Genomic DNA, 14,121 nt, shown 5'->3' with positions numbered 1-14,121 from the left:
TAAAATACTAAAATGATAAGTTTATTACTAATAATAATATTATTAATACCTATCATAATAATAATAGTAATGTCTATAATACTTTCAAATATGATAACAAGTATGATACTAATAATAACAATAACAATAACAATCAAAACAATCACAATAATAATAATAATACTAATAATAATTAATATATAATAACAATAAAAAAATTAGAAAAGAAAACTACCTCACATGAAAAGAGTTTCAAAAAAAAAAAAGAAACTACCGTCCTCTGGACTCGATCTCGTGACCACATGCTCACACGCAAACACTCTCGACCATCCCACCAATTCTGATTCTCTGTACTAATATCGAATTTAAATTTTATATATAAACTGTTTTTCTTCTATTCCTCTTCTTCTCCACAAGTCTCATGGATTCAACAAAACATCAATAACCAAAAAAAAATAAAAAATCGGGGTTCCCTTTAAAGCTTCAAAACATTACAGAAAAAAAAATAATTTGGGTTCTAAAATAAAAAAAAAAAAACACTAAGGCCTACTGCAGCGTCGGTTCTTGGAACAAAACAAAAAAAATTGATTTCGTAATAGATAACATTATAGATAATGTTTATAACACGAAATAGTTTTCTAAACATGTATAAAAACTACTGGAATCGTCAATTTGATCATAAACATATACACGAACGCGAATTTGTCTCAAGAACAATTGTTGACTTTTTTTAAACTAAACTTTGACTTCAAAATTCAAGATCGATATAAAGATTTGAGAGTTGAGATTTTGCAGATAGATTCAAAGAAAGATTTCTAACCTTTCTGCATTTTTAGATTTTGAAACTTTATTCGAAATTGAATTAAGAGAAAAAAAAATTGGAGCGTGCAGAGAAGAAGAAAACAAAAATATCGCTGTGCTCTTTAATCCCATTGGATTTCCTTTTTATTTGATTTGCAATTATACATAATCATGTTGTAATAATAGAGATCGGTTGATAAAAAATGGAGAAAATGTCAACACAGGTTCACGAGTTGGGAGCAGGAAAGAAACAAAAAAAATAATAATAATAGAGATAAAGGATACAGAGGTCAAGCGTATAATATAGAATTGTAAAAATGATAATAATAATAATAATAATAATACCATACTAATTATGATAATATTAATATTTTATCGATAATAATAATATTAGTAATAATAATCTAATTTATACATCCAATTTCATCTTTATATGATATAAAGTGATATTATGAATACAAATATTGATATTTGACGATACAAATAACATTACTACAACAACTATATTTGTATTTAAATTTAATTTATTAATATCATCTATTATTATGTAATATTTAATAATTATGTAATATGTATTGTAACATATACTGAATATTATATATTTATGCATTTTAATATAAATATATTATAATATTTATTTACATACTAATTATATTATACTTATGTATGTAATTATGAAAAATATAAATGTTTTATATATGTAAGTATTATATATATTTATTAAAATAGTACATTATTTCATCATAGATATATTATAAATTTCTACATATACATAATATAATAATTATGTATAAAATCATATATATATATATATATATATATATATATAGTTATATTTATGTATATATGTATACTACCATATATATAAAATCATGTTTTAAATGTTGAGTAGATGATTAATTATGTATATTAAACAATTAACTACAAAGTATAACATTGTACATTTAATATTTTGATAACGTTGGTAAAATATGTTTGAATCATTTATATACAATATACTATATATATTCAAAATGAAAATCTTTAGTTATTAAATGTTATCTTTTATAATAACAAAATTACTTAATAGTTCATTAATACTAATATAATTAGTTTTATATATAATTATTTATATTTACATTCTTAGTTACAATTAAAGGTTCGTGAATCGTCGGAAATAGTTAAAGGTCAAATGTTATCATGAAATAGTTCAAACATAATGAGACTCGGTTTAATAGACTTTGCTTATCGAGTCGAATCATATAAGATTATGTTTAAATTTGGTCGGAAATTCCCGGGTCATCACAGTACCTACCCGTTAAAGAAATTTCGTCCCGAAATTTGAGTGAGGTCGTCATAGCTAACAATAAATATGTTTTCCTGACGAATATGAGTTGATAACTTGAGTTTTATCATCATTGAGTAATATGGATAAAAATAATTCGATTATTCGAAGAGTGCGAATGAAGCTATTCACAAAAGGATGAAATGAGAAACAAAGATTTGTTTTTAACTTTTGACGTAGTCAGGTTTGAATTTAGAAAATAAGGCGCGTCTTAACTTTTGACATTGCCTTGGTTGAATTCCGGAATTTAAGGAATTTAAAGAAAATCTTGAAGATCTATAAAATCTGATTCTTCGGGATTTATGGAAATTAAGATCTCTTTAATTAAATACGGTGATCTGCCCTGATTACTACGTCTGATATTTCCAGTATAAATTAAGCTCTTCCTTTCCATTATTCTCACCATTCTTATACTTTCTTTCTTAGTTCATACATCCAAAAGATTCTGAAAATGATTAATCCAGTTTTGATCCTTGTCCTCATCCTTACTATCGCAACAATCATTCTCCTTTTCCAACTTCCACCAGAGGAATCTGCTTTCTTCTACTTCGCCCTCGGGATTATAATGTTTTTAATTCTCCCGTGTCTTTATGTTGCGATAAACATTGATATACACGGTTTGTAATTTATGTGTTGTTATCGGACTTTATATTCTCCCTTATATTTCAAAGCTCTATGCTTTTGTTTTCTCTTCCCGACTTCAAGTCAAGCGAATAATGGTCCAGAATTTATAGATATAGAGTTTCGAATGATTATAATGTTCTAAGCATGAAGGAACGTGATAGCACGATTTGATTTTCAAATTTATCAACATCACGGAAGATAGAACCATCAAGAATACATTTTCTTGATTTGTTACGGAGTTAAGTAGGATGAAAGAGTTATGTAACATGGCACATGATGACGTTATGATCTGTGAATCATCACGTTTCATTTAGAAACTCAGCATGACTTACTGTAATATAATCACGTTGATCAAGTGTCATTATATTATACTAACTCATGCATTAGTTCCCATCATTACTACAATAACATTCATATTTTAAGCTTGAAAATTTACAGAATATAGAAACTAACAGTTTCTATATGATGTAATACTGATAGCACGAAAAGATTAATGATTTCAGATAAGAATAGTTATAAAAATATCTCCAGAAATATGGAGGATATTTATAATGAAAGGTACGATAATATCTCAGAATATCTAAGATCATAGGATGATAGAAACTATTGTCTGCAAGGGTTTAGAGTAAGGAGCAAGTTATTCACTATAGACTTTAGCAGACATTGAATTATTTGGATTCTTTGAAGTCAAACTTATTCTTTGTGATTTATCCACGGCTTTCTTCATAGTTTCGCATAATCTGCTTTTCGGCACTATATTTTCTATTGAATGTTTCCAATATATTGATACACAGGAAGCACGAAGAGGTATATAATTTCGGACGAGAATATTTATGAAAATATCCTCAGAAATATCAAAGATATTGATGATGATATTTTGGAATTTCTAAGTTCGACGGTTGATGGAGAAAGATTTTCCGCAAGATTTTAACATGACTTCGGAGCAAGATATTCTCTAAAGATTTCAACGGATCCAGAATTACCTGAATCCTTTGAATATAGGATTTGGTCCTTGTATTTGTCCTTGGTCTCCTTCATGGGTAACTCAATCTGTTTTTCAATACCCAATTTTCTATCGAGCGTTCCTAACACTCCTTTCTTTATCATCAAACTTTTGTCCGTTTAGACCATCTACCATTTTTCTGTTTCCTCTGCATTTAATGCTATGATATCTGAATCATCGGTTATTAATCCGAGGTGGTTTCAGGAGAATTGTGTTTTTAGATGATTAAACGCTGATGGTAATATGATGGAATATGAAAGGTTACCTGGTAACAATAAAAGAGCACGCGTATATATAAACGTTATAATAAGGTTGTTTCGTACGAAAAGTCGAAGTTGACTTGTTGGAGCTGTGACAAAATTGGCTAATTTTGAAAAGGGATCGCAAAGTTGTTTTTGTTAATAAATGCCAAAGGATCTGACGCGGCTACGTGTTGAACTTTTACACAATTGCCGAGAGTTTCTCAGGTGCATAACTATATGCATAAATCTTTCCTTCCGTAGATAAAGTGCGGTTGATTCATCCTATCGATTGAGGTGTTTTCAAGAATCATGAAAGGTTTGAACGCAGAATGTAATCGTGAAGATACAAATGAGGTTTAAGACGAAATCAAGTGGCAAACTTGAAGAATTGTTTAGTTTCATATGTTATATTCAATATTTTAATTCATTTTAATTGTCCAATGTTATTAGTCCACAGTCGATAGTCCACAGTTGACAGTGCAATCATTCATATATAGTTTAATATATAATATTTGAATTAATTAATACGTATCGTGACCCGTGTACATGTCTCAGACTCGATCACAACTCAAAGTATATATATTATTATAGAATCAACCTCAACCCTGTATAGAGAACTCGATCATTACTGCATATAGAGTGTCTATGGTGATTCCAAATAATATATATAGATGTGTCGATATGATATGTCAAAACCTTGTATACGTGTCCCGATATTTAAAGTGCGTAAAATAAATAACAGAAATTAAATGACGATAAATAAAGTGCGTAAAGTAAATAACAGAAATTAAATGACAATAAATAAAATTGCGAGAATATAAATTGCGATAAAATAAATTGCGATAAATAAATTGCGATAAATAAATTGCGATAAATAAAATGTAATACGGAATTAACAGTTAGCTAGGAACAGTTAGCTAGGATTTTGTTAGCGTGGTTTCTTAATAAAATTCAATATTGTTAATTAGTCTGTTTCTAATCAATTTTTATTGTGTCCATTATTTCTTCATTATGCCACTTGTTGGATTCTGATAGGTCAAAATTCAAATATGAAATTGAATTTGAATAAAAATAGTTATTCTTTGGTGAACGGATAAGTATCCCGGTGGTTGTAAATAGGATAGTGAATAACTGTTGAATCAGATTCGAAGAATATACAGTGTAACTTATTAATGTGAAATTTAAATATTCCTCGGGTATTACCTACCCGTTAAAATATTTTTATTATTAACAGTTTGTACAAAAGAATTTTTAATTACAATCTTTATGAAAACATATATACATATATATTTTCTTCAGATGTAATCATGAATTTAATGAGTTAACATGATATTAAACTCATTTAGTTTTCAGTTGGAACTAGAATAAATAATCTCTAAAACATTAGAGATTACATAATCACCATGTCGAACGAAGATAACTGATGTAGAATGTCATGTAGAATGATGATTATACTCGAGGTATAGATTGAGATGTTGAGGCATGTGATATTGAAATTTGGGTTGTTGGTGGTACTGTTGGTGCCGGTGATTTGGATGAAGCTGGTACGTTTTGCACCATATTTTCCAAGACTATAACTTATGCGCGAAGTTCGTTAACTTCTTCTATTACACCGGGATGATTGTCGGTTCGGACGAGCGGATGAATGAGGTTTAGAATCTGAGATAGTATATGATCGTGATGAGATACTTTGGAAATGAGAGAGAAAATGGTGTCTCGAACAGGTTCGCCGGTAAACGTTTTAGGTTCATTGTCAAGAGGTGAATTTGGTTAGTGGAAATGATCGCCTTCTTCGCGTTTCCATTGATTAAGTCGACTACGAACCCATCTCCAATTCATTCAGAATAGATGATGGCTAATTGATCGATTCATTCCGGTTACTCTGCTTTCGGAGCTCGAGTGGAAATCCATATCGAAATAGCTGTCGGAATAACTATCGAAATAGCTATCGAAATCTGATGGACTCGAACTGGTTGAGGGATTCATCTCGTACGATCAGATGAAGGATTTTCGATAAGAAATAGATTATAGGATGTAGATTAGTACCCTGCAATACATAATTTACATAAGCATATATAATACTAAAATCCCATAAGCTATGGAGGAATCTACGGAAGCTGTCAGGCAAAGGTAACAATAACAGATACGCTAAGATATGAATTTAACTATACACTGTCTATGCAATAAAGGCAGTAAGACGTGTCTTAGACTTTAAGGATGATAAGCAAATAATTTTTTTGACACTAAATGATAAGCAAAACTTTTGACATGCAAACACGGTCGAAGTCCAGACTCATTAATGCATTCTAACGACTATCAGTTAGACTCACTAATGCAAGACCTGGTTCGCTAAGACCACCGCTCTGATACCAACTGTGAAGACCCGTCCTAATCCATCCGGACGAAGTCCATATCGATTATAAACGATTCACAACAGTTGATTACATCGCGAGGTACTTGACCTCTATATGATACATTTTACAAACATTGCATTCGTTTTTGAAAAGACAAACTTTCATTACATCGAAAGTTGACAGGCATGCATACCATTTCATAATATATCCAACTATAATTGACTTGATAATAATCTTGATGAACTCGACGACTCGAATGCAACATCTTTTGAAATATGCCATGAATGACTCCAAGTAATATCTATAAAATGAGCAAATACACAGCGGAAGATTTCTTTCGTACCTGAGAATAAACATGCTTTAAAGTGTCAACCAAAAGGTTGGTGAGTTCATTAGTTTAACTTAAACAATCGTTTCCATCATTTTAATAGACCACAAGATTTCAGATTTCCATTTCTCATAAACATACGTCCCATGCATAGAGACAAAAATATCATTCATATGGATTGAACACCTGGTAACCGACATTAACAATATGCATATATAAGAATATCCCCATCATTCCGGGATCCTCCTTCGGACATGATATAAATTTCGAAGTACTAAAACATCCGGTACTTTGGATGGGGCTTGTTGGGCCCGATAGATCTATCTTTAGGATTCGCGTCAATTAGGGTGTCTGTTCCCTAATTCTTAGATTACCAGACTTAATAAAAAGGGGCATATTCGACTTCGATAATCCAACCATAGAATGTAGTTTCACGTACTTGTGTCAATTTCGTAAAACAGTTATAAAAGTTGCGCATGTATTCTCAGCCCAAAAATATAAAGGGTAAAAAGGCAAATGAAACTCACACATATAAATATTGTAAAACAGTTATTAAAGCATTTGCATGTATTCTCAGCCCAAAAATGTAAAGAGTAAAAAGGGCAAATGAAACTCACGATACTGTATTTTGTAGTAAAAATACATATGACGTCATTGAACAATGCAGGGTTGGCCTCGGATTCACGAACCTATATCAATTGTGTATATATTAATACGTATAATGTAAGTTACAAAATTTCATTTATTAATATGTATTATTTATATATTATAGTTTTGTAGAATTTATTCTAACCTTTATTTTAAAACGTATACTTATATTATATTTTAAGTTATATTTTATATATATATATCGATTTTATGTATATATCTATAATGATTTACGTTTATATAAATAGTGACATTAATATATTTATATACATATATTTGTGGTTAGTATTGTATTTATGAAATTTTATTAGTTTATTATGTGAATTATTAATACAATCCTAGTATATACCATAAGTATATATATAGTGTACAAAAGATTTATTTGTTAAAATAATAATTTAGATAATAATGATTTACTAATAATAATAATAATTTTATTAATAATGATAATACTAATAGCAAAAAAAATGAAAATGATAACTGTTAATGATACTAATAATAATAACTCTAAAATAATATTAATACTAATACCATACTTATGTTAATAATAAGGGTTCTAATATTTATAAAATGATAAATGATAATCATAATAATACTAGTAAATATTAATGATGATACTGATAAATATGATATTATTAATTGTAAATGTACTGATGATACTATTATTTATAAACCGGTACAAATTCTAATATTGATGATAATAATATATTTTTATTTCCTTCATAATAATAATAATGATAATCATAATCATAATCCTAATGATGATAAAATACTAAAATGATAAGTTTATTACTAATAATAATATTATTAATACCTATCATAATAATAATAGTAATGTCTATAATACTTTCAAATATGATAACAAGTATGATACTAATAATAACAATAACAATAACAATCAAAACAATCACAATAATAATAATAATACTAATAATAATTAATATATAATAACAATAAAAAAATTAGAAAAGAAAACTACCTCACATGAAAAGAGTTTCAAAAAAAAAAAAGAAACTACCGTCCTCTGGACTCGATCTCGTGACCACATGCTCACACGCAAACACTCTCGACCATCCCACCAATTCTGATTCTCTGTACTAATATCGAATTTAAATTTTATATATAAACTGTTTTTCTTCTATTCCTCTTCTTCTCCACAAGTCTCATGGATTCAACAAAACATCAATAACCAAAAAAAAATAAAAAATCGGGGTTCCCTTTAAAGCTTCAAAACATTACAGAAAAAAAAATAATTTGGGTTCTAAAATAATAAAAAAAAAACACTAAGGCCTACTGCAGCGTCGGTTCTTGGAACAAAACAAAAAAAATTGATTTCGTAATAGATAACATTATAGATAATGTTTATAACACGAAATAGTTTTCTAAACATGTATAAAAACTACTGGAATCGTCAATTTGATCAGAAACATATACACGAACGCGAATTTGTCTCAAGAACAATTGTTGACTTTTTTTAAACTAAACTTTGACTTCAAAATTCAAGATCGATATAAAGATTTGAGAGTTGAGATTTTGCAGATAGATTCAAAGAAAGATTTCTAACATTTCTGCATTTTTAGATTTTGAAACTTTATTCGAAATTGAATTAAGAGAAAAAAAAATTGGAGCGTGCAGAGAAGAAGAAAACAAAAATATCGCTGTGCTCTTTAATCCCATTGGATTTCCTTTTTATTTGATTTGCAATTATACATAATCATGTTGTAATAATAGAGATCGGTTGATAAAAAATGGAGAAAATGTCAACACAGGTTCACGAGTTGGGAGCAGGAAAGAAACAAAAAAAATAATAATAATAGAGATAAAGGATACAGAGGTCAAGCGTATAATATAGAATTGTAAAAATGATAATAATAATAATAATAATAATAATACCATACTAATTATGATAATATTAATATTTTATCGATAATAATAATATTAGTAATAATAATCTAATTTATACATCCAATTTCATCTTTATATGATATAAAGTGATATTATGAATACAAATATTGATATTTGACGATACAAATAACATTACTACAACAACTATATTTGTATTTAAATTTAATTTATTAATATCATCTATTATTATGTAATATTTAATAATTATGTAATATGTATTGTAACATATACTGAATATTATATATTTATGCATTTTAATATAAATATATTATAATATTTATTTACATACTAATTATATTATACTTATGTATGTAATTATGAAAAATATAAATGTTTTATATATGTAAGTATTATATATATTTATTAAAATAGTACATTATTTCATCATAGATATATTATAAATTTCTACATATACATAATATAATAATTATGTATAAAATCATATATATATATATATATATATATATAGTTATATTTATGTATATATGTATACTACCATATATATAAAATCATGTTTTAAATGTTGAGTAGATGATTAATTATGTATATTAAACAATTAACTACAAAGTATAACATTGTACATTTAATATTTTGATAACGTTGGTAAAATATGTTTGAATCATTTATATACAATATACTATATATATTCAAAATGAAAATCTTTAGTTATTAAATGTTATCTTTTATAATAACAAAATTACTTAATAGTTCATTAATACTAATATAATTAGTTTTATATATAATTATTTATATTTACATTCTTAGTTACAATTAAAGGTTCGTGAATCGTCGGAAATAGTTAAAGGTCAAATGTTATCATGAAATAGTTCAAACATAATGAGACTCGGTTTAATAGACTTTGCTTATCGAGTCGAATCATATAAGATTATGTTTAAATTTGGTCGGAAATTCCCGGGTCATCACATCAGGTCGGGTATCCGACAATTTTTCTATGAAAGATAAGCATATATAAGTATGTTGGCCAAGTTTCATGTTAATTGGACATGTATAGCATAGCGGGAATTAAACGAAAAATAAAAATAAAAAATGGACAGCAGCCATCAGATGCGCCGCATCTGCAAGGGATGCGCCGCATCCAAGACAGATGCGCCGCATCCCTACCTGATTCAGTGAAATGCTTAAGAATTTTACAAGTCTCGGACCAAACTTCAATTTATCATAACTAATGAACCGTAAACACCTAAAACGCATACCATATATCGTTGGAAAGGTAATTTAAAGAGGAATGCAATTAAATACTTTTCATCAATCAAGTTCATCATTTACAAAAACAAAAACCTCGTCTAATGATCGTTAAATGTTCAACATCAAAGTTTCAAGTTCATAAAATGCATTTCTTGACTCGGGAATCCAATCTACACATATGATATGCCGTTTCGAAGATAATGAAACATACAATACAACTAAACACTTACTAATAACATTTCATAGCATTCAATGCGTCAAAAGTTCGTTTTAAAGTTCATCAAACCCTAATCCAAAATCACAAAATCAATAATCATGTTAGTGGAGTTTTCTTAATCAACCTACACATCAAATTGAAGCTAATGATGCTAGTAACACATTTAATACATGAACTTTAACATTTAAGCAACATTTAATCACCCAAAACTCAAGATTAAGCACACCCATTTTTCATAATCAAACTAGTTACTCAAAACAACAAATCGAGTAAACTAAACACATATTCGTGTTAGACTTGAGCCGTAGACACTAATTAACACCATTTCAAGTCTATAAAACGAATTTAGAGAAATCTAGTGTTTTAGAAATGTTACCCAAAATCGATGAAGTTAGTATCAAATCGTAGAGGATGAAGAGAGGATCAAGAATATGTAGTCGGATTTGTTGTGAGGTTCCTAGATGTGAAATGGATGATGAATTCTTGTTTGAGTGTTTGAGAGAAAAAGAGGAAGTAAGAAAGAAAGAAAGAGATGAATGAATGAGTGGAGGTGGTGAGGTGGTTGACTAGTCAACTACTAGCCACCTCTTTGGTCAAGTGGCAAAACTAGTCCCTCGATTTCGGATGCGGGTGCGTGAATTACTTAAACGGAATATTTTAAAAACGCGTATTAACGGAAGATGTTATAATTCAATAACGGGAAATATTAAGAATGTTAGCTAACGGAGAATACGAATCTAGATACGAAGGGTATTATCAAAATAAAAAGACGGGCGTTAAAATAATTTAACGGAAAAATGTGGGATGTTACATTGTCGAACCGTTTGGTTTACTTAAAACTTTGCAAGCCTTACACGTTTCAAATGATTGCGACATAATTTTGGTCAAACGCGTCTCATTTAGGGACTATGACCACGTAACGAGACCTAAGTTGACGGCGCCGTCAATGGCGATTTTGTCGGGTCGTCACAAATGGTACCTATAAAAAGGTAAACAACGAGGGAGTAAGCATAAAACTTAGTGAGTGCAATAGTTATATGCATACATACATAACATGCTTACTTGCACATACTTACACAAATCCGCATACAAGCTAGCTCCACAATAGCGTACAATCACAATATCATATGCTAACTCTACAATCACACAAATATGATTAACCATACACAATAATTTTATTCATCAAATGATATAACATTATTCAACACATGTATGTGTCCAACAAAGAGTGAATCCTTACGGAAGACACTCTCACCACATACATCACACAAATGTGGCCGACAAAGAGTGAAACCTTTCGGATGACACTTACCACATTACCACAAGTGACCGACAAAGATTGAATAATCTTACGAATAGCACTCACCACATGTCACAATCGCAAACGTGGCCGACAAAAAGTGAATCCTTACGGATAACACTTACCACTTTTCACCAAGTGGCCGACAAAATGTGAATCCTCACGCCCAGATGTCACTCACTACATCACCTGCAAGCAACCAACTTATATACATGCACATATAAATACTCCACTCACCTTGAAGCGCACGTGAATCACATGTATGCACAATCACCGCCATCACGACCGAGCAAGAAACCACCTATATCACACATAGGCACAATATACACACAAATATCAATTCTCCAAAAGAGAATCCGACACACACATCCCTTAGCCGAGGGATCACACATTGCTCGTCAAACCCGCCCATTTAACACCTAATGAGTACAATCCAATTACCACTCCGGGTGGTAATTCAAACGTATACCAAAAAGGCACAATTTAACCCAAATTGCACTCGACCCCAAATAGACCAACCTAGGTCCCGACACTAGATCACCAGCTAGTTAGTGATCATACTAAAACGTCACTTACACCAATTCTTACAACATACGCATTATTGACCCATAATGCATCTGACCACATTTGACTTATGTCAAACTCACCCATAATCACTAGTGGCTAGTGATTATATCACAAAACACCAATTAACACATAAACCAAGTATTTACATACTTGATTCACCAAAACTTGACCCAAACTTTAGTTTTGATAATAAATCAAGGTCAACACCCATTTTGACCAAACACATGTTCTTAAGAATATCTTACACAACATTACACTATCAATCTAGTGTTTAACATCCAAATCATGACAAATATAACCAAATTCATCATCTAACCATAAACCCACCATATTTGGGTTTACATACCCAAATCATAAGGTTGCCCCTTTACCCTTGAATTCCACCCAAGGATGCGTTCCGCACATCGCGTTGCGGGGACAGTTGGGGAGATGGGGTTTTACCGCTCATGCCCTCGAATTGGGCCGGATTTCCTCCTGCACAGCAGTTGGGGCGGGTTATGCAACTGCGATATATGAACGCGTGAGTTGTTAAGTCCTCCTGGGTGATCCCGTACTGCTGTTCAAAAAAAAAATCTAGTTATTAAAGGATTTTATATGTCTTGTAACCTATATTCATTTCCTAATTCTTCACCCTAAATCTTATATTCGTCCTAGTTTGGTAGATACTAATTCAGTAATGTAAGAAGTATTATTGTTTTCTATTAACTAGTTTGATAGGAATTCGGATTTTTTTTGTGATTTTTGATTTTAACCTAAATTGAATCGAATTTGAACTCGATTTTCGGTTTAAGATCGATTCAATTCTAAATTTGGTTTGCGGTTTTGATCAAAAAATTTCAAAATCGAATACATCGAACCGAACAAAGCAAATAAATCGAAAACCGAACCGAATAACACCCCTAATGTAGAGAATAAAGCATATCCAGGGAATGAAGGTGGACCGGACTCACTCTCATTCATGGCGAGGACACTATAAACCCCAATACTTTCAGTTTAGGTTTAAGAGTTAAGAATTAAATTTATTCATTAAAATGTGATATATGAAGTTGGTTGATGATAATTATCAGTAGATAATGGGTGTTTATATAATCATTTAAGTTTCTTTCTAGTTACCTTCTTTTCTTTCTAGAATATAACTCATGAACAAAGCGTAGAAGAGGGATTAAATGGGCTTAAAAGCCATGAGTTCCAAACTTCCAATAAGAGACATAATTGCCTCTAAAACTAAGCCAAGAAAAAAAATCCAACGGAACCAAAAATATCACACATTTTCAAACATTTATCGTCATATCACACAACCACAAAATAGCCACGATGATCGCAATCACTCAGATCTTCGTAGCAGGTGAGAAACCACCTTCTTCAAAGAAACGAAGATGGTCTGATGTCCATCCAACAAAGGACCAAGCGCCACACTTATTTTGCTATAAAAAAGATAAAGGAAAATATGGTCTGGGTTTTCAACACACGGAAAACTCTACTTTGAAAAATAAAATATTCGGCTCCATATGTTGTTGTTGTTGTTGTTGTTGTTGTTGTTGTTATTATTATTATTATTATTATTATTATATTATATTATTATTATTATTATTATTATTATTATTATTATTATTATATATAATT

This window comes from Rutidosis leptorrhynchoides, chromosome 4 (genome assembly GCF_046630445.1).
Source record: "Rutidosis leptorrhynchoides isolate AG116_Rl617_1_P2 chromosome 4, CSIRO_AGI_Rlap_v1, whole genome shotgun sequence".
Lineage (NCBI taxonomy): Eukaryota > Viridiplantae > Streptophyta > Magnoliopsida > Asterales > Asteraceae > Rutidosis > Rutidosis leptorrhynchoides.
Note: the sequence above shows the minus strand (reverse complement) of the source record.